At 42.3% G+C, this 18,626-nt stretch overlaps 1 protein-coding gene across 1 annotated transcript in view; it reads left to right on the plus strand.

Annotated features, from left to right (window-relative positions):
* The first annotated feature begins 384 nt into the window (after window positions 1-384).
* NEDD9 (neural precursor cell expressed, developmentally down-regulated 9) overlaps window positions 385-18,626 on the plus strand; it is a 175,177-nt gene continuing 156,935 nt past the window's right edge. Inside the window, exon 1 of the mRNA XM_058555265.1 lies at window positions 385-555. The gene's annotated coding sequence lies outside the window, so the exon portion shown is untranslated. The remainder of the gene's footprint in view (window positions 556-18,626) is intronic.

The raw sequence follows: 18,626 nt of genomic DNA on the forward strand, positions 1-18,626 counted from the left end.
AAAGAATGTTTCATGTCAATTTACAGTGAAACTCTTTGGAACATATTGAGTCCATAAAACCACAAAATCCTGACTTGGTTGGCCTAAAATAGCCTAAATTTTTGCCTCAATGCAGCCTAGAAAGGAGCTTAAACCACTAAGGAAGTACATTGCACAGAATTTCATTGCAATAATAATGTGCAGATCACCTATCTTTCTCAAATTAGGAAATGGTGCAGAGTAGAACTATATTTCTTACCTGCCCCTAAACTGCAGATATCCGCAGTGTGTCAGGAGGTCTGACAGAGAACACAGAGAGGAAATGAACTGAGACAACATCACTTCAGAGCAACCGGAAGGAAAAACACACACATACCTACGCCTCTCACATTCTACGTGTGGTTGCTCAGTGGGGAAATGCTTACAGCTGCCTTTAGAAGCAAGCCCGGAGACTGCAGCAGGAAAGAAGCCTAATCGTGGGGCAGGACTGAGCTGCCACCTCCTGCCTGCCCACTCGGAGAGAGGGCAAGAACGCCAGGGATACCAGATGATCCACCAACAGTGGTGCTGCCCTGGGTGAGTTCTCAGACACTTGCTGTGGCCTGAGGGGAGGAACAGGGGAGACTCACTCAGACTCGGACTTCCTGAGTTGGTGTCAGACATCTGGTGGTATTCCCCACTGTTAACACCCCTTAACCGAAGCTGGGAGGGACTTAACATGCCCCAAAGGAGGAAGGATGGCTCTAGACCTCATTCAAGTTAACCTGGAGGTACTGGCTTTAAGGCAACTTAAAACCTACCTGATTCTATTTTTTTTTTTTTTTTTTTGTGAGGAAGATCAGCCCTGAGCTAACATCCGTGCTAATCCTCCTCTTTTTGCTGAGGAAGACCGGCTCTGAGCTAACATCTGTTGCCAATCCTCCTCCTTTTTTTTTCCCCCCAAAACCCCAATAGATAGTTGTATGTCATAGTTACACATCCTTCCAGTTGCTGTATGTGGGACGCAGCCTCAGCATGGCCGGAGAAGCGGTGCGTTGATGTGCGCCCGGGATCCGACCCCGGGCCGCCAGTAGCGGAGCACATGCACTTAACCGCTAAGCCAGGGGACTGGCCTCTGATTCTATTTTTAAAATCATCCTGGGTAGTGCTTCCTGGTGTGTAGAGTAGAGGCTCCTCCCCAATTCCTACCATCATCAGAGAGTTCTCCTGTGCTAAGCTGAGCTTTTACTCTCCTCAACTCTTTCAGTACTTTAAAGTGTGGGCTGCCACTCACACTTGATGGTAGATTAGAGTCATTGATAATATCATTTTCAGCCACTCTGGGAATGACTCCTGAGGGGCAAGAAGCAGCGATTGAGAACTGGCTTCAGTGTGTGTCCCAGCTCTGCAGAGAGCTGGTCATTAGCATCATCTCTAAGGGGCTGGGGACAGATTACACTGTGCTCTGCCTGTCCACATTGGGCCACCGCAACAGCTCCATCCTTCCTTTTCTCTATATTTATTAATTCGTTTAACTCATTCATTCATTCAATTGCCTTTTTCCCACAAGGGATTTGAGGCAACTCTTTTATCTTGCTGAAATTACTTCAAAATGAAGAACACATACAACTTGAAAGAGGGAGAGTCATTCTAAAAGGGTTTTCTGTTGTTTAAAGCTGGTGGAGATGGGCGAGCAGGCTTTTCCCTGTGCTGGTGATGAGAGGGGAGAGTGGGTGCCCCAGGCTTTTTAACTCCTGCTTGAGGAGCCTGTCCTTTCCCTTAGTGGGGAAGCTAGTTTCCCATCCAGAAGTGGGTGTGAAGAGCAATTGTCCTTGACAGAACCCTGGGAACCAGCCAAGCGGTTTTCCTCCTTGTTTCTGTTTCCTCCTGAGTTGGGTTATTTTCAAGGACATTCCTGTTCTAAGAACGGGGCAAAGTGGAGCTGTGGAAAGGAAAGAATATGAAATCAGTTTTGAGTTAGAGCTCCACCATTTCTCATTAATTAGTTCATTTATTTAACAACTATCTAGTGAGTATTCACTGCGTGGCAGCCACTTTTAAGTCAAAACTTACATAAGATGGAGCAAAACTGACGTTGCCCTGCCCCCAAAAAGCTTACGGTTGAAGGGAGAGGCAGACGTTAATGATTACATAAATATGATGAGGACCAGAACGTGTCGCGGGGGAACCTGATCTCATCTGGGAGTCAGGGAGGTTTCCATAAGGAAGGCAGATATGAGAACTGAAAGAGGTGTAGGAGTTCACAAGGCAAAGGGAACAGCCTATACCACACCCCGAGGTGGAAGGCCACAGAATTGTCCTGCAAAATTATAGCCAGTATGGCCAGAGGGAAGAGGGGGGTGGCTCAAGGTGAGCCTGAGGGACCAGGTTAAAGATGCTGCTTATTCTAAAAGTGTTGGAGAAGGTAGGGGTGTTGTGAACTGATCTGCATTTTTTTTTTTATTGAGGTAACATTGGTTTATAACATTATATAAATTTCAGATATACATCATTATATTTCAATTTCTGTGTAGACTACGTCATGTTCACCACCCAAAGACTAATTACCGCTGTACACACATGCCCTATTACCCCTTTCATGTTAAGGAATCCCTTTTGATACAATGTGGAGAATGGATGGGAGGAGGCACGCCTACAGACAGGGAGACTAGTTAGGTTGATGAAGTCAGCCAGGCAAGGATGTCTGTGGGAGTACAGACAAGACAAGGGTGGTAGGAGTGGAGATAGAATTAGACAAATTAAAGAGCCATTTAGAAAGGAAAATCAACAGGACTTGGTGGTGGACAGGAAAGGAAAACGAGGGGGAAGTGTCAAAGATGATCCTGTTTCCTGGTTTCGGCATCCAAATGGATATTGATGCTGCTTGCTGGTCACAGAGACTGGAAACGCTGGTGGAGACCAGGCCCAGGGTTAGTTCAGTTCTGGAGCTGATGATTTTGGAAGGCCTAGCAGACATGCAAAGGCAGACATTAGCCAGGCAGTTGTCATTGATCAACATCTGGATAGAGCTCAGAGCAGAGATCTGGGGGATGCTTGTCATATAGATGGTAACTGAAGCCAGGGGTATGGATGATACATACTTGAGAGTATCAAATAAGAAAAGAGGAGGGTGGCTTAGGGTTGAACCTCAAGAAATTCTAACACTTATATATGAAGAGGAGGAGAAGGAGCTCTCCAAGAAGACTAGGATGGCTTCTTGAAAAGTTAAAAATAAAATTACCATATGACCCAGCAATTCTACTCCTAGTTATATATCCAAAAGAATTGAAAACAGGGACTCCAATATGTACATATACGTGCATTTTCATAGCAGTACTATTCACAATAGCCAAAAAGTGGAAACAGCTTAAATGTCCATCAACAGAAGAATGGATAAACAAATTGTGGTATGTGCATACAATGGAATATTATTCAGTCACAAAAAAGAATGTAGTACCGATACATGCTCCAACATGGATAAGTCTCAAAAACATTGTGCTAAGTGTAAAAAGACAGGAACAAAAAGTATGTGATTCTATTTATATGAAATATCCAGAACAGGTAAATCAATAGAGACAGAACACAGACTGGTGGTTAGCAGGGGCTGGTGGTAGGGGAAAATGGGGAGCAACTGTTTAATGGGTACGGGGTTTCCTTTTGGGGTGGTAAAAATGTTTTGGAGCTAGATAGAGGTGGTCATCACACAGCGTTGTGAATATACTAAATGTCACTGAATTGTTCTCTTTGAAATGGCTAATTTATGTTATGTGAATTTCAACTCCATACTGAAAAAGAGAGAAGAAGAAGAAGACCAGGAAGGTGTAACCAGAGGTCTTGCAGAACACAGGCTGTCTGACTTTGGTCAAATGACGTAACACCCGGTACCTCTTCCTCTATATGTAAATAAGGGGAAATAGCTACCTTGTGGTAAGGATTAGATGTGATAACAAATTTCTTAAGTATTTAGCAGAGGAGGAGTGTAACAGAAACAGTCAGTGTCCTACCAACATCCTTCAGGCCTCGTCAGGACTGGGCTGACTTCTAATAGCCTGAATCTTTATCTTATGACCTAACAGCTTTCTCCAAGCCGGCTAGGGCCACTGTAATTGCCCAAAGGCAAATGAAAATGCCCAGGAACTAGCTCTCCAATGGGCTATAAATATGCCAGCTCCCTCAGGTGTGAGTGGAAAAACTCTAAGATGGGTCTTTTATCTTTTCCCAAAGTTTCCACGTGGGCTTATGCCCCAGTTGCCCAAGGTGGTGGCTGGCTTGATAATGTGCCCTTTATGGCTTTCCTCTCTTCCCTTTTCATCATCCCCCTCCCATCAAAGTGTTCTGGGATCTTTTCATAAACTACATGCACTTGAGGCCTGTGTCAGGGTCTGCTTCTGGGGGCCCTAAGGCCACCTGTGACATGGTGCTGGGGATACTCTAGTGCTTTCATCCTCTGTCCTCCAAGGATGAGGTCCATTTGATCTTAGACGTCTGCGATTCGATATCCCTCATATCCATTCAAGGGTCATATGAGGGAAGGTCCTCCTCATCCCCTTCTGAGATGCCGGTTGGAGAAAGGACCCAGATACTACCTCAGGGAGAGCTCCTTTATGCTTAACATGTCCTGTGCGAAACTGCACTGCAAGAAGATATGTCCTACTACAAGCCCCCCACTCTCTGCTTATCTGTCTCCCTACAACTCATTTGATCAAAATTTCCAAAGTGCGGTGGGATACAGTATGATAATTTTACATGGTACACGATACACGGATGTGGCATTAAATCACACTGAGTCACTAGACTTTGTCATAGAGAGAAAACATTTCCATTTTCACTTTTTTGATCCTCTGATTTTGGCCTGATCTTAATATCCTCTAACCACTGGCCATTACCTTTTTTCCTTTTTTTTGCTCAGGAAGATTCTCCCTGAGCTAACATCTGTGCCAATCATCCTCCATTTTGTACATGGTTCGCCACCACAACATGGCCAACTGTGAGTGGCACCGGTCTGCGCCTGGGAACTGGGCCAAGGTGGCCAAAATGGAGCCCGCTGAACTTAACCACTAGGCCACGGGACTGGCCCCCCACTTACCTTTTTTTTTATTATTATTTTTTTGAGGAAGATTGGCCCTGAGCTAACATCTGTTGCCAATCTTTCTCCTTTTTTCAACTTTTTCTCCCCAAAGCCCCAGTACATAGTTGTGTGTCATAGTTGTACATCCTTCTAGTTGCTGTATGTGGGATGCTGCCTCAGCATGGCTTGATGAGCGGTGCGTGGGTCAGCACCCAGGATCCAAACCGGCGAACCTCAGGCCGCTGAAGCAGAACACGAGAACTTAACCGCAACACCAGCAGGCTGTCCCCCCGTTTACCTTGTTAACAAAGAGAAAATGGACCTGGACTAAAAGCCATCAGAAGGCAACGGTGGCTAGCTAAATTTTAATAGCATGGTTTTGTTTTTCTGCCTTTGTTTTTCATGATTACCTTCTGTTAGCCACAATAGCACTGGTTTTTTATTTGGTATATTGATATAAACTTATTTTTTAATATAAATGACTTTAAGTGAAAAAGAAAAGTGAGTCAATTTAAAGAAGAAATCGTGTAACTAATCGTACTGGTAGCACATGTGATATGGCAAACTCTGGAAGGTGGGATTTGAGTGAGAGACGACTGGGCAGAGCTCGGCTAGAGCAGGAGCCCTCAAGGGCACGCTGTGTCTGGTTCCACCCCATGCCTGCCCAGTGTGCACGCAGGGCCAGGAAAGGCGCGAACAGCCTAGACGGGGGTGTCCAAGCCACCCTCATTTGCTGCAGGCTTTTTTGGCCATCCAAATAAAGAGCTTCACACTTCCCACAAAGGCTCCCAAATATCCAGCCAGTGATGGTCAAGACTACTGGAAACTGACACACCACAAGGCTCCATTCTGTGGGAGTTCTGCCCTAAGGAAGAAACCTGGGGGTTCAGACATAACTCAGCAATGGTGAAATGAGGTGATAGGTGGAGGTGTCAGTGCACCCACATTCCTTTTCACATTCGCTTCAGATTAAAAGCTTTGGTTTACAGAGGTCTATAACTCAATAAACTATCTATTTAATTTTTATAAGCAGCTATTCTTCCCCAAGGACCTCCCTCTGCTTTCCAAGGAAGGTGATAAGTAAGGGTTAATAATCTAGATAATTTTCACTTTAGGAAATCTTTTAAATATTGTGAAACATTTCATACTACAAAGAGGTATATATAGTGTACATGTACATTCTAAATAATAATAGAGGTAACAAAACAAACACATTTACCTACTGCCCCCCTTACCCACCCTTGAAGCCTGCTGCGTGCCCCTAACTCATTGTATCCATCTCCACCCATGCCCCCCACAAAGGGAAGTGCTGTCTTAAATTTTATGTTAGTCACATTCTCCTACTTTTCTTTTTAGATTGGCCTTGTACGTCTTTGTGGTTAGTGCCATCTAGCCACCCAGTGTACAGCAGAGTGGAACCCTGCCTGATCTTTTTATGCCATCCCTTCACCTTCCTGTGCTGTATCAGACAATGCTCCATTACTATTCACAGAGTTTTTATGGCCAATTTTTTTTGGAAGTGGGTGGCCAGGTCCTTCTTCCTATATGTATATATATATGCATATGTATGTATGCAATTTATATATAAAATTATTTATATGTGAATTAATTTATGTGTATATGTAGTTTATTTTTGCCTGTTTGGAAACTTTAAACAAACATAATCATAACATACATATTCTCCCACCACTGGCTCTTTGGCTCAATATTGTTTTTGAGGGTTACCATGTCGATGCAAATAGGTGTTGATTCATTTTCATGGCTGTATAGCATTCTCTTTTGTAGACATATGACAATCTATCATTTCTATCAATTGACAGTGCTAGGTAATTGCCAAAGGTGAAGGCTCAGAGTATAATTTCAGGAAGGCACAATGACCCCTCAATTTCTCCCTCTCTCTTGCACAAAATACTACCAGCAGAGACGTGAAGCTTTGCCTCATGTTAGAAACAGGTTTTAACTGGGGATAAGAGGTGAATGAATTAGGGACCTGAGAGCCAGAAGGAAAAAGACATCAAAGCTGGGAAGAGGCCTTAAAGGGAGGGAAGGAAGGGATAAGTGACTCCCCGAGATAAACAATACTCCCGGATGTATAGTTGTGCTGAGCGTGGACACATGAAGGAAGGCTTTCACTGTCACAGTCCACTTCCCCTACCACAGAAACCCTCAGGGGAAGCATCTCCGTGAGTACTTACTTTGCAAAAGCATCCTCCCCCAGATCAGCAGATGGGTGCCGTGAGCACTAATCACTCTGCTATATCCTGAAGAGCACCAAATGCCCAACTTGAGGCTCCCACTGATGTATTTTTAGATTCATCTTTTCCTTACAGTAGATGGGACTAATTAGCTACCATACAGTCATCAAATGTGTCCGTGACCCTTTCGTAACCTTTGACTAGTTTCCATGACTCTGAAATTCCCCACCCACAGCTTCACTCATAAAGAGTGGAAATATTTAGAGGAAGTGATACTGTCAGCGGCTCAGCATCACCATGGGAAGTATTTTCCCCTAAAAGCACAGTAGTAAGTTGGTGCCCCACATCACTCCATCACAACATGGCTTTAGCCAGTACAATATTCTCTTAGCACCTGTTTCTCTAGAGAGAAAATACGCAGGTGCTTTGCATCACAGGAGAAATGAAACGTTGAAGAGGTAACACTCTCTGTCCCTCCACAGGAGTGGAGAAGTTGAGGTCAATAGCTAGTGTCAGGGGTTGTGTCCCTGGTCTGGCTTTAGTAGCTGTGGGGTCTTGGTGGATAAGAATGATTCTTGGTAAATGACATATATTGACTAATTCATTGAGAGAGTAGATGACTAAGAGATACTGTATTAATCAGGGTTCTTCAGAGGAATAGAATTGATAGGATGTCTACATGTATGTATATAGGGGGAGAGATTTATTTTAAGGAATTGTCTCATGCGTTTACAGAAACTAGCAAGTTCAAAATCTGCAGAGTAGGCTGGAAGACTGGAGATCCAGAGAAAAGTTGATGTTGCAGTTGAGTGCAAAGGCAGTCTGCCGGCAGAATTCTTGCTCAGGGGAAGTCAGTTTTTTTCTCTTAAGGCCTTCAAATGGTTAAATGAGGCCCGCCCACATTATGGAGGGTTATCTGCTTCACTCAGAGTCTACTGACTTAAATGTTAATCTTATCGAAAAAATAACTTCACAGCAACATCTAAAATAATATTTGACCAAATATGCAGGTATCTTGGCCTAGGCAAGTTGATTCATAATATTAGCCATCACAGATACCATATCTCAATTCAGAAAATAAGTTAGTAGTGGCTTATTCAACATTTTTTAAGGGCCCACTAGGGGCTGGGCATTGTGCTGGGTGTTGGGGACGCTGTAGTGAAGCAAAGCAGATAAAGGCCCCATCCTCAAGGCGCTCGTGTGTGCCCAAGTAATTAAAAACACTTGGAGTAGGTTTCGTGCCTTCAGTGAGCACTGCACATACAACTCAAGTCAATCAAATCCAATTTCCCTTATAATATGGTATCGGGATACAGCGAGGTTGTGTCTTCATGGATTTTCTGGTCAACAAGGGACCTCAGATGTAAGTTACTTGACAACCATAAACACATTTCAACAATTACACACAACATGCTATCTATTACACAGCTTTCAAAAACACATATAAATCAGTCATATGTGACAGTGAGGATTAATAAATTGCATACAATTGCATTTAAAATAAAATGACCAGGGTATTTTGTACATAGTTACTTAATTTTTTTCATAATTTCTTTATTTTTATGGCAAGACAGATAAAAGAACCATTTAATTAAGGTGTTATGATTTTAGAAAGATTGATTTAGAAAGACTTAGGACTACTCAATGTTGTTTATTTGTTTCTTTGGCTGGTTTAAGTTGTTTATTGGCCTATTTTTTCATTGTGTTTTTGTTTTTTGTCTGAAGCAAGGGCAGGCATTAGAAGCAAAGGCATTAGTTCGTGTTCTTATACTCTCAGAATATCAGCATTTTATGAGAATATTTGAGCGCCCACAAGCTAGGGGTAGTAATCCAATCAGCCTTAGGTAAGGACTGGAGAGGGCACCAGGATGTGTACTACAGCTCAGTGTACCTCAAAGAGTGGAGTTTTACTAAAGAAAGCATCATCACAATTTATCACCTCTTATCTCCAACGCAGAGCCCCCCCCCAAAAAGCTTACATTTGTGTTGAGGAGAAAGCATATGTTTGCAAAACAAAAATCACATTTAGGGGCTGGCCCCATGGTGTAGTGGTTAAGTTTAGTGCACACCGCTTCAGCCGCCCAGGTTCACGGATTCAGATCCCAGGTGCAGACCTACACCACACGTCAGTTATGCTGTGGTGGCATCTCATATAGAAAATAGAGGGCTGGCCCCGTGGCTTAGCCGTTGAGTGCGCACGCTCTGCTACTGGCGGCCCGGGTTCGGATGCCGGGCGCACACCGACGCACCGCTTCTCCAGCCATGCCGAGGCCGCGTCCCACACACAGCAACTAGAAGGATGTGCAACTATGACACACAACTATCTACTGGGGCTTTGGGGGAAAAAAAGGAGGAGGATTGGCAATAGATGTTAGCTCAGAGCCGGTCTTCCTCAGCAAAAAGAGGATTAGCATGGATGTTAGCTCAGGGCTGATCTTCCTCACAAAAAAAAAAAAAAAGAAAGAAAGACAATAGAGAAAGATTGGCACAGATGTTAGTTCAGGGCTAATCTTCCTCAAGCAAAAAAAAAGAAAGAAGAAGAAGTAGCTAAATGGCCTCCTTGATGTTCCCCCAAAAGGCCAAGCAGGTGCCCAACTCAGGTCTTTGCATGGGAAGGACCTTCCAGGAGATACCTGCAAGGCTCCTCCTCTTCCTCATTCAGCAGTCAGGTCACATATCACCTTATCCTGCAGCCCGCCCTTGCCGTGCTGTATAAAATAGCCGCATCCCTGCCTCACACACCCACTCTGTTACCTGCACTTCTCACCACCTGATAGAGTAAATACCTGTATTTGCTTATTGTCTGTTCCCTCCCCTGGAAAGCCAGCTCCGTGGGTGCAGCACTTTGTTGTGTTCACTGTTGTATCTCTGGCACTTGGTGCACAATAAATATCTGTTGAATGAATGAATGAGTGAATGAATAAGTGTGTAAATCACCAAGTGAGTGTTAGAGATGAGTGCTACTGTGCAAGGGAAGAAGAGCCGTGTAAGCCATGAAGCCTGTGCAGGAGGGGTGAGGTCCGAGATGGTCTTCATAGAACACAAAAGATAGAAAAGCAGGAAGAGGTTGTGAAGACAAGAAAAGGCGGCCTGAGGAGAGAAGGAGGACAGCCGTGCACCGTGCACTTCAGGGGACCTGATGAGTGGATCCCTTTGACTGGAGAGCGGGTCACGGGAGGGCAGAAGTGGAAGCCGTCCTCTTGCACACCAGACGAGTGGGCAGCAGGCCTGGCAGTACACTGTGAAAGCGAGACGCCTGCCCTCTCAGGCTGCACATACTGCAGGCAAAGACAGACTCTTCCTCAGGAAAGCAAGTTTGGATCTGCTTCAATATTTGAGTAACAACCTGATTGAAAAACAGAGTTAACTTAATATAGTAGAGCAAAGAATATTTGTGGCCCGAATATGTTTTAGAGAAAATGTTGCTACCTGCTTGCTTCAGCTGCTTCAATATTTGAGTAACAACCTGATTGAAAAACAGAGTTAACTTAATATAGTAGAGCAAAGAATATTTGTGGCCCGAATATGTTTTAGAGAAAATGTTGCTACCTGCTTGCTTCAGCCATAGGAAAACTTCAGTAATGCTTTTGTGTAATGTCTTACTCTAAGCAGGCCTGTGATTCAGGGATTAGCCCTCCTGGGTTCCTGCCAGGATGATTTAGCAGTGAAATGTGTCTATTTCGTAGTTAAAGTGTTGCGTAGGGAAAAGATTTTTTACATACATCAATTAACATCCTCAACAATAATATACTTTGAATACCCAGTAAGAGAAGTATTGATCTCTTCTATGTCATATTTTCTCTCTGCTTTATTTCTTAATAGCATAGAAGAGATACTTGGCCCAAATTCTCTCTATTTGAGTTCAACCTAGCTTGGGTTTCTTTCTTTTGAGACAATTTGAAATGCAATTGTGCATGATATGGAAAACGTGAACACAATCCAAATGTCCATCAGTGGCGCCCTTATTGTAAATTGGCAATCCACACTTTGGGATAGTACGATGCTACTGTTAAAAAAGAATCAAGCTGATCTATACACAAAGACATGAAAAGATGTGAACGAAATTCACAGCAACAAATACAATAGAACATATAGCATAAGCCCATTTTTAATAAAATGATCATTATTCTCTATCTCCTTGTAAAAAGAAACAGTGATCATCAGAGTTCAGGAAATGGGCAGATCCAAGAGGGCTGGAGTGGCTGGTGGCGGGCTTAAAAGGGCAGCTGTGGAGCGAACTGCCTGGGTTCGAATCCCACCTCCACCACCCACCTGCTGTGTGCTCTTGAGCAGTTTACTTTACCTTTCTGTTTCTCAGTTTCTCATCTGAGAAGGGACGTAATAACAGTTCTACCCCACTGGGTAGTTTTGAAGGTTTTATGAGTCAATATGTGGTTTTGAGTATTCTGTGAGTCAATATACACAAAGTACCTAATGCACTATCTGACATATTAAATGTTTGATACATATTAGCTAGTAGGAGGAAAAGGAGGAGAGAGAATAAGATTTCATAAAAGTGAAGGAGCCTCAAGAATGAGTAGAGTTTGACAAGAAAAGAATTCCAGAAGAGAAGAGCATGGAATAAAATAACCCCAAATAAAATAAAAATAACCCCAAAGGCTTCTAGGATGAATGGAACGATCCAATTAAATTCAGCTCCACCTCTGTACAGAAAGTCAAAATGATATTTCATTACCTAGGTGGTAAACAAGAGCACGTAGGTACAAGTATTAAAATGAAATATAGGAGGATATCGTTTGCTATCATGTAGACCAACCGTGTACCACTCGCTGGTCAACAAGTATTTATGGAGTCTCTACAGTGTGCAGGGCACTGTGGGGAACAGGACCACAGTCCCTCCATCGTGGAACATTTTTCAAGTGGGTTTAAAGTCAGAAAATTATTGGGATCATTTGTTTCATTGCGTGTTGATTTGTAATGTACTCAAGTGTTATAGTAGTTACCTCAGTGTGACTCATTAATAAACAGGAAAAAAAATCATCGTATTACCTTTAAAATATAGACATCTCTTGATTTTCTGTGTTAATGAGAAATTACAGGAATAAGTAGAGTCGATAAATTATGCTTATTTTATCTGTAAGTTAAATACATTGTCATTGTTTTGCCTTTTACGTTTAACACCTTGCTCTACCTGTTTGGATTTCTGATCATCCTCCATCCCCATCTCTCCTTCTCAACTTGCAAACGACCCGCAGGCCCGGAGAGGGAGGAGAAGCAGCTGTCAGGTTGATCAGTCAGCTCCAAGCAGCCCCTTGGTCATTGAGTTGGGCAACCTTGGCAAACACCTTAACACCTTTGCCCAGTAAAATAAATGCAAGTAGGTCCCAGAAACACTAAGGCTTTTGCTTACTACCCCTGACCAACTGAAGAGTCCCTGTGAGAACTGACCTCTAGTCTTCTAAACCTCTGAGAATTCAGACAGGAAGGCCAGACGTTTCACAGCTCTGCAAGATTTGTTTGTAAGGGGTGCTGTGTGGAAAGTGCCGAAACAGCTAATAGCTAAATTTAAGAAATGATAGTAATTAGTTGGTCCAAAAAGGTATCATTCACTCTTAGCATCGCATTGTCAACGATTGAGCTGGGGAGTTTGGTCTCCAGGGAAGAGTTAAAAATCAGACAGGAACCATTATGAAAATTGCCACTGAAAAATAAGTTCCTTGTAAGAGAAGCTGAGAGACTTGCTAATTGCAGCTTACTCTAAATCTAATCACAGTCTGTAACAGTTGCAAAGAAAGCAAAGGATGTTTGAATGACATGATGGGGAGGGAACTCCAAGCTGATGGATCTGAATCCAACAGGCATGATGAATCCTTTAGAATAATGATTCATTTTAGAGTGAACTGCATTGGGAGATGAGTCTAATTTACTTTCTCCAAGATTGTTACCAACAGTAAAGATTTATAAAACACATTTGTGCTGCTGTATTTTTCAAAAGTTCAACCAGATAATAACTTTAGCAGGCACATCACACTACGCTGCCTAGATTTCAAACACTTCCTTGATGTAGGATGATCACAATAGAAAGGAATGTTATTCTTATCCATCCATCGATAAGACTTTGTCTTCCTTAATCCCAGAAACTAAATCACTGGCTACTTCAGAGGCTCTGACCTAAATCTTAATTGATGCCCATTGCATTTTTAGACCACTGTGTATGATTTTAACCAGACAAACCCAAGAGGCAGGATTAAGGCTGCTACAATGAGGACAGTATAATATTTTGACCGGTCATATAGTGACTTTACTGCAATATCCTTTCCATTTGTAATTCAGCTCTATGAGGCTCTCCTCTTGAGGTAACCCTCCTTTTATTTATTTATTTGTTTATTTATTTATTTATTTATTTATTGTGAGGAAGACTAGCTCTGAGCTAACATCTATGCCAATCCTCCTCTTTTGGCTGAGGAAGATTGGCCCTGGACTAACATCCGTGCCCATCTTCCTCTGTTTTATATGGGATGCTGCCACAGCAGGGGCTTCACAAGCAGTGCATTGGTGCGTGCCTGGGATCCGAACCTGTGAACCCCAGGCCGTAGAAGCGGAGCGCGCGCACTTAACCGCTACGCTGCCGGGCTGGCCCTAACTCTCTTTTCTTAATGTCCAATACTGTGAAAACAAGGTTTTTATTTTATATTTGATTTTTCTCTTCAATCTTGGTGCTAGTTAACATCACTGGATCAAAATATTCATAGCTAATATTTAGGTACTAATTTATAATTCCATCAGCACATTGACCCACATCATCATATTTAATGTTCACAATGGTCCAAGGAATATTATTATATTCCCCACTCTACAGATAATGAAACTGAGGAGACTAAGGTGGACTAGATGAGGTAACGCGTCAAGTTGAGCAACCGATCAGATGACACAACTAGAACTGAAACCTGGGTCTTTTGACTAAGTCATTTGCTTAAAGACATTCTTCCAATGAAAAGGCAACTCCTTGGGGTGGACTCTTACAGTGCAGATGTCTTTGCTGTGAAGACATTGATTTTCCTTAGATTAAAATGCATTTTATTTCAAGATAGGAGGTTTTTGTTTTTATTTTCACTTCTCCTATATTACTTTTAAAGTGCTGACCATCAAGGACCAAGACTTCCCATGGAAAAATCTGCCACACATGTGAAGTGACCCTTCAATGCCACCAGTTTTTCTTCCTAAATCCCATTTCCTTTTTTTGGCATTTGTTATGAACAAGTCCTCTTTTTAAGCACCTAATATCCATAGGCTTCTTCCAATTTTACTCTATCTAAACGTGCTTGTAGGGAAGGATTTGGTCTCATTGACTGCAACTGATGTGATGCCAAGCCACTACTCACCTGCTATCTACATTTTAAGCCATATTTCTTATTATGAAATAAGATGTTTGCTTCTCTAGTAAAGTGGATTTGGGGGAGTAGAGGGAGAAGATGAGGTTTTAAATCAGGGACAGCTTCTTCTACCTTCCAAATCCCACCACATAGATGTACTGTGCTTTAGCCAACTCAGCTCTAAGTAGGACATCTTGATCTACCAACGAAGGCAACGTGGCCACCTGCCATATGTTTGCTATGACATGTGGCAAACACACATTTAGCAGGAAGAGCTGTTTTTCTTCAAAAGCAGTGCAAGAATAGGTCTGTGGAATGCTGGGGTCATTTAGTTTCCTCAAGAGAAAGAAACGGGATGTTTCTGCATTAACTAGAAGGCTTCAAAGGTAGGAAGGGGTGAGAGTGATTGAGAAATAATTTCAGCAAACAGAATGTTAAATATTCTGTTGTAAGACAGTCCCATTTGAGGGACTGGTGGTAGAAAATATGGTTTCCATGATGAACAGGGCTCAGCCAAAACTGTCCACCCACCTCCTACTTCTGCCTGATTTCTTCTAAACACCCAGGCGGCTGTACTAACTTCATCTCTGTCACCACAGTGTCCCGTCCCTGCAAGCTGGACACAAGACCATTGAAGAGGTGAGGAAAGAGCAGGGGAATCGTAGAGGCTCCATTAGGCTTGTAAAGAAAAAGTATTGTAATGGATATTATTGTTAAAATAAAAAGGATGAGTTCTATACTATTCCCCTCCCTTTTCTCTCCTCACAGATGTTTCAATTCCTTGGAGACATTCTATTTGTTATTGGGCTGTGGAAAATGTATGCTAGAGTTTCTGGTTTATAGGTGGAAGAGATAGAAGGCTGGTGCATAATAATAGGAGCATAGAGTTTTATTGAGCACTTAGTATGTTCTTCTTCTTTTTTCATTTTTTGTGAGGAAGATCAGCCCTGAGCTAACATCTACCAATCCTCCTCTTTTTGCTGAGGAAGACTGGCCCTGGGCTAACATCCATGCCCATCTCACTCCACTTTATATGAGATGCTGCCACAGCATGGCTTGACAAGTGGGCATCAGTGCACGCCCGGGATCCGAACCCGGGCCACTGCAGCGGTACGCGCGCACTTAACCATTTGTGCCGTCGACTGGCCCCCTTGAGCACTTAGTATGTTCTGAGCAAACACACCTCCCTTGATTCACAATTGCCCAATGAGGGAGGTATGATATGAGGTATTATGATAACTTTAAAGCCTCTCCAGATAATCTTCTAACCATAGGGATTAGAAGCAAGGGCTCTGGAGCCAGCCTGCCTTGGTTCAAATCCTAGTTGTGCCAAGTGTCTGATATGTGACCTTCAGATAGTTATTAACCTCTCCATGAATCAGCTTCCTCACCTTTAAAACTGAGATAATAACAATGTCACGCTCCTGTGTCGGGGATCTCCAAGACCACTCTCAGGTTCAGTGACTCACAAGGAGGACACACAGGCCTCAGGATATAGTCATGCCCACAGCCAAGATCTGTTACATCAAATGAATACAAATCGAAATCATCAAAGGGAAAATACATGAGGTGAAGTCCAGAGGAGACCAGGCCCAAGCTACCAAGAATCCTCTCCCAGTGGAGTCACATAGGAATGCTTCATCCCCCCAGCAAGGAGTTCTGGCGGGTGGGAGACGGAGTCCACCAGGGAAGCTCATTAGAAACTCAGTGCTGGCATTTTGATGGAGGGCCTGGCACTTAGGCACTTTCTCTCTGGCACAAACCAAAATTCCAGACTTCCAGCAGAGCAGATGTTCAGCATAAACCACATTGTTTGCACAGTTAGGTGCAGAAAGTGACTCCTATCGAGGAATGGCGTGAGCCCTCCTGAAATCCACGTTCCCAGAGGCCAACCAAAGGCCAAGCTTGCAAGCAGGCCTAAGGGCGTCAGCTCCACACCTGCCATGTTAACTCTTTTCTGCGCATCACCTCATTGGATTATTGTGAAATTAGATGAAGTAATATATATCCATTGCTTACAACAGTGCCTTACACTTGGGAAACCCTAAAAATTTTTTTAGCCATTACTACTAAATGGAAAAAAGATTACTGAGGTTTAGAATGACTACAGAGCCAAGATTAGCCCACCTGGAATCCGAATTCACATCTACCTGACTAAAATACATCCATGCATTTCTCCACTTCACTCTAGCATAAGCAAAATAGTATCCTTTAGACCTCAATCAGGAATGGAGATAATGGATCCCTCCCTTCTCAGGCTCACAGCAGATGGAGCCTTTAAGTATAGCTGACTGTTTTGAAAATATAGTTTCCTTGAGCTACAAGAAATATCACACTGTGGTGCAGAACCCTCATTGATTCAACCTACTCCTAGAGTGTAGACGTGGTCTAGTACTTTAATGCCCCAAATGAGCATCTTTTGGATTTATCACAGTCTTTCCCTCCTACTCACTCAGGCATGCTTTGTTGATGTCTCTCATTTTTCAGCATATGTATCCATAAGAATTTTTTTTTATAAGATCTAGATAGTGAATCTTCACATGATAATTGAAATCATCCAATTGTAAATCATTTTTAGGCTTAAAAAAATTCTGATGGAGAACATTCTCTTGCTCACCCTATCTCAGTACTAAGCAGTTAATCAATCTCTTTAACCTCAGCATTCCCTCTGTGTCATCTTTCGCCAGGTTTTCTTGCCTTTGGCTGTGTCAGTGGGAGGGGCAGCAGATGCATCCAACAGCTAGCTGTGAATGCGCTGGAGACAACTGCGGCACAAGTTAATTCAGCTGAATCAGAGAAATCTCTGTACTGAGATGGAGTCCTTGACTGCAGCCAACTGAGAAGAATCTTTTAGTTTAAAAAAAAAAAAGATTTAGAAATGAGACAGGGTTAGCAGAATCCTTTGCATTTTGCCTCAATAGTTAGATTCTATAAGAGAAATTTTGCAAAGAAAGAATTTTAAGTTAAAAAAATATGTACTATCAATGGCGATTGCAATATGGTCATGCAGTATGATGACACGAAGAGTCTTAGAGCAATAGTTTATTTCAACATTAGCATAGTTAGTTATTATGCATCTGTCTCTTCCAGTAAATGAAGCTTTTTGTAAACTTCTTAGTCATTTCTCTGCCCCATAGAGCCTACCATAGAATTTACACATGGTGAATGGTCAATAAAGGTCTCTTCCTTTAACATCAATTCCTAATGTATTGCCATTTAATAAAAGAGATTCACCTTTGGGTTTAGTGGCTTATGACATATTGCAAGTGTGTAGGTAGGTATTACCTGGATGACTATAGTCATCTAGATTTTGACACCCACACAAATCTCTCCCTCTAGAGAGAAAAGCAAGCAAGCGAAGGAAGCTAAAGTGAAGAAATAATGTGACTGGGTTGTTTAATATCATAATTTGAAGAGTAAATAATGGGATCTAGAAAAAATAAGAAGTGAAGCTCATAGACTATGGAGGTCAAAGTATTCAGTGTAGCTCTGGTTGCTAGTAGCTGGGCCCAACAGTGCTGCTGAAAAGCTTAAGACATGCAGAGGAGAAGCAAGAAGGAGAAGACACAAAACAGGGAGAGAGAAAAAGAGAGAGATGAAAAGGAAGAATGCCAGCATAGTATGATTCATTAAGACTTTATTTTTTTCCTACACAACCTCCCAAATATTCCTTGAATATCATGCCTTTACCATTGCCCAGACTCTCCTTCCCACCTATGTACCAGGTTTAGCTCACTTATTCCATCCTTTTGACATCTTTTCTGGAACACCCCTGCCCTCATTGCTTTCTCCCTCCTCCAAACACATACAGCTTCCATCATAATGTTGGGTATTGTTCCTTAGGGTCATGTTTAGATTAGTTATATATGGAGATATATATATATATATATATAATTATCAATGGATATATATATATAATTATCAATGGATATATATATAATTATCAATGGATATATATATATAATTATCAATGGATATATATATATATAGTTGTTGTTGTTATACTGCTAAGCTGCTTAAAAAAAACTGGCAGGTTTTTTATTCTTTCGTCAGCAAGCATTTCTTAACCGT

Source organism: Diceros bicornis, chromosome 14 (assembly GCF_020826845.1).
Source record: "Diceros bicornis minor isolate mBicDic1 chromosome 14, mDicBic1.mat.cur, whole genome shotgun sequence".
Lineage (NCBI taxonomy): Eukaryota > Metazoa > Chordata > Mammalia > Perissodactyla > Rhinocerotidae > Diceros > Diceros bicornis.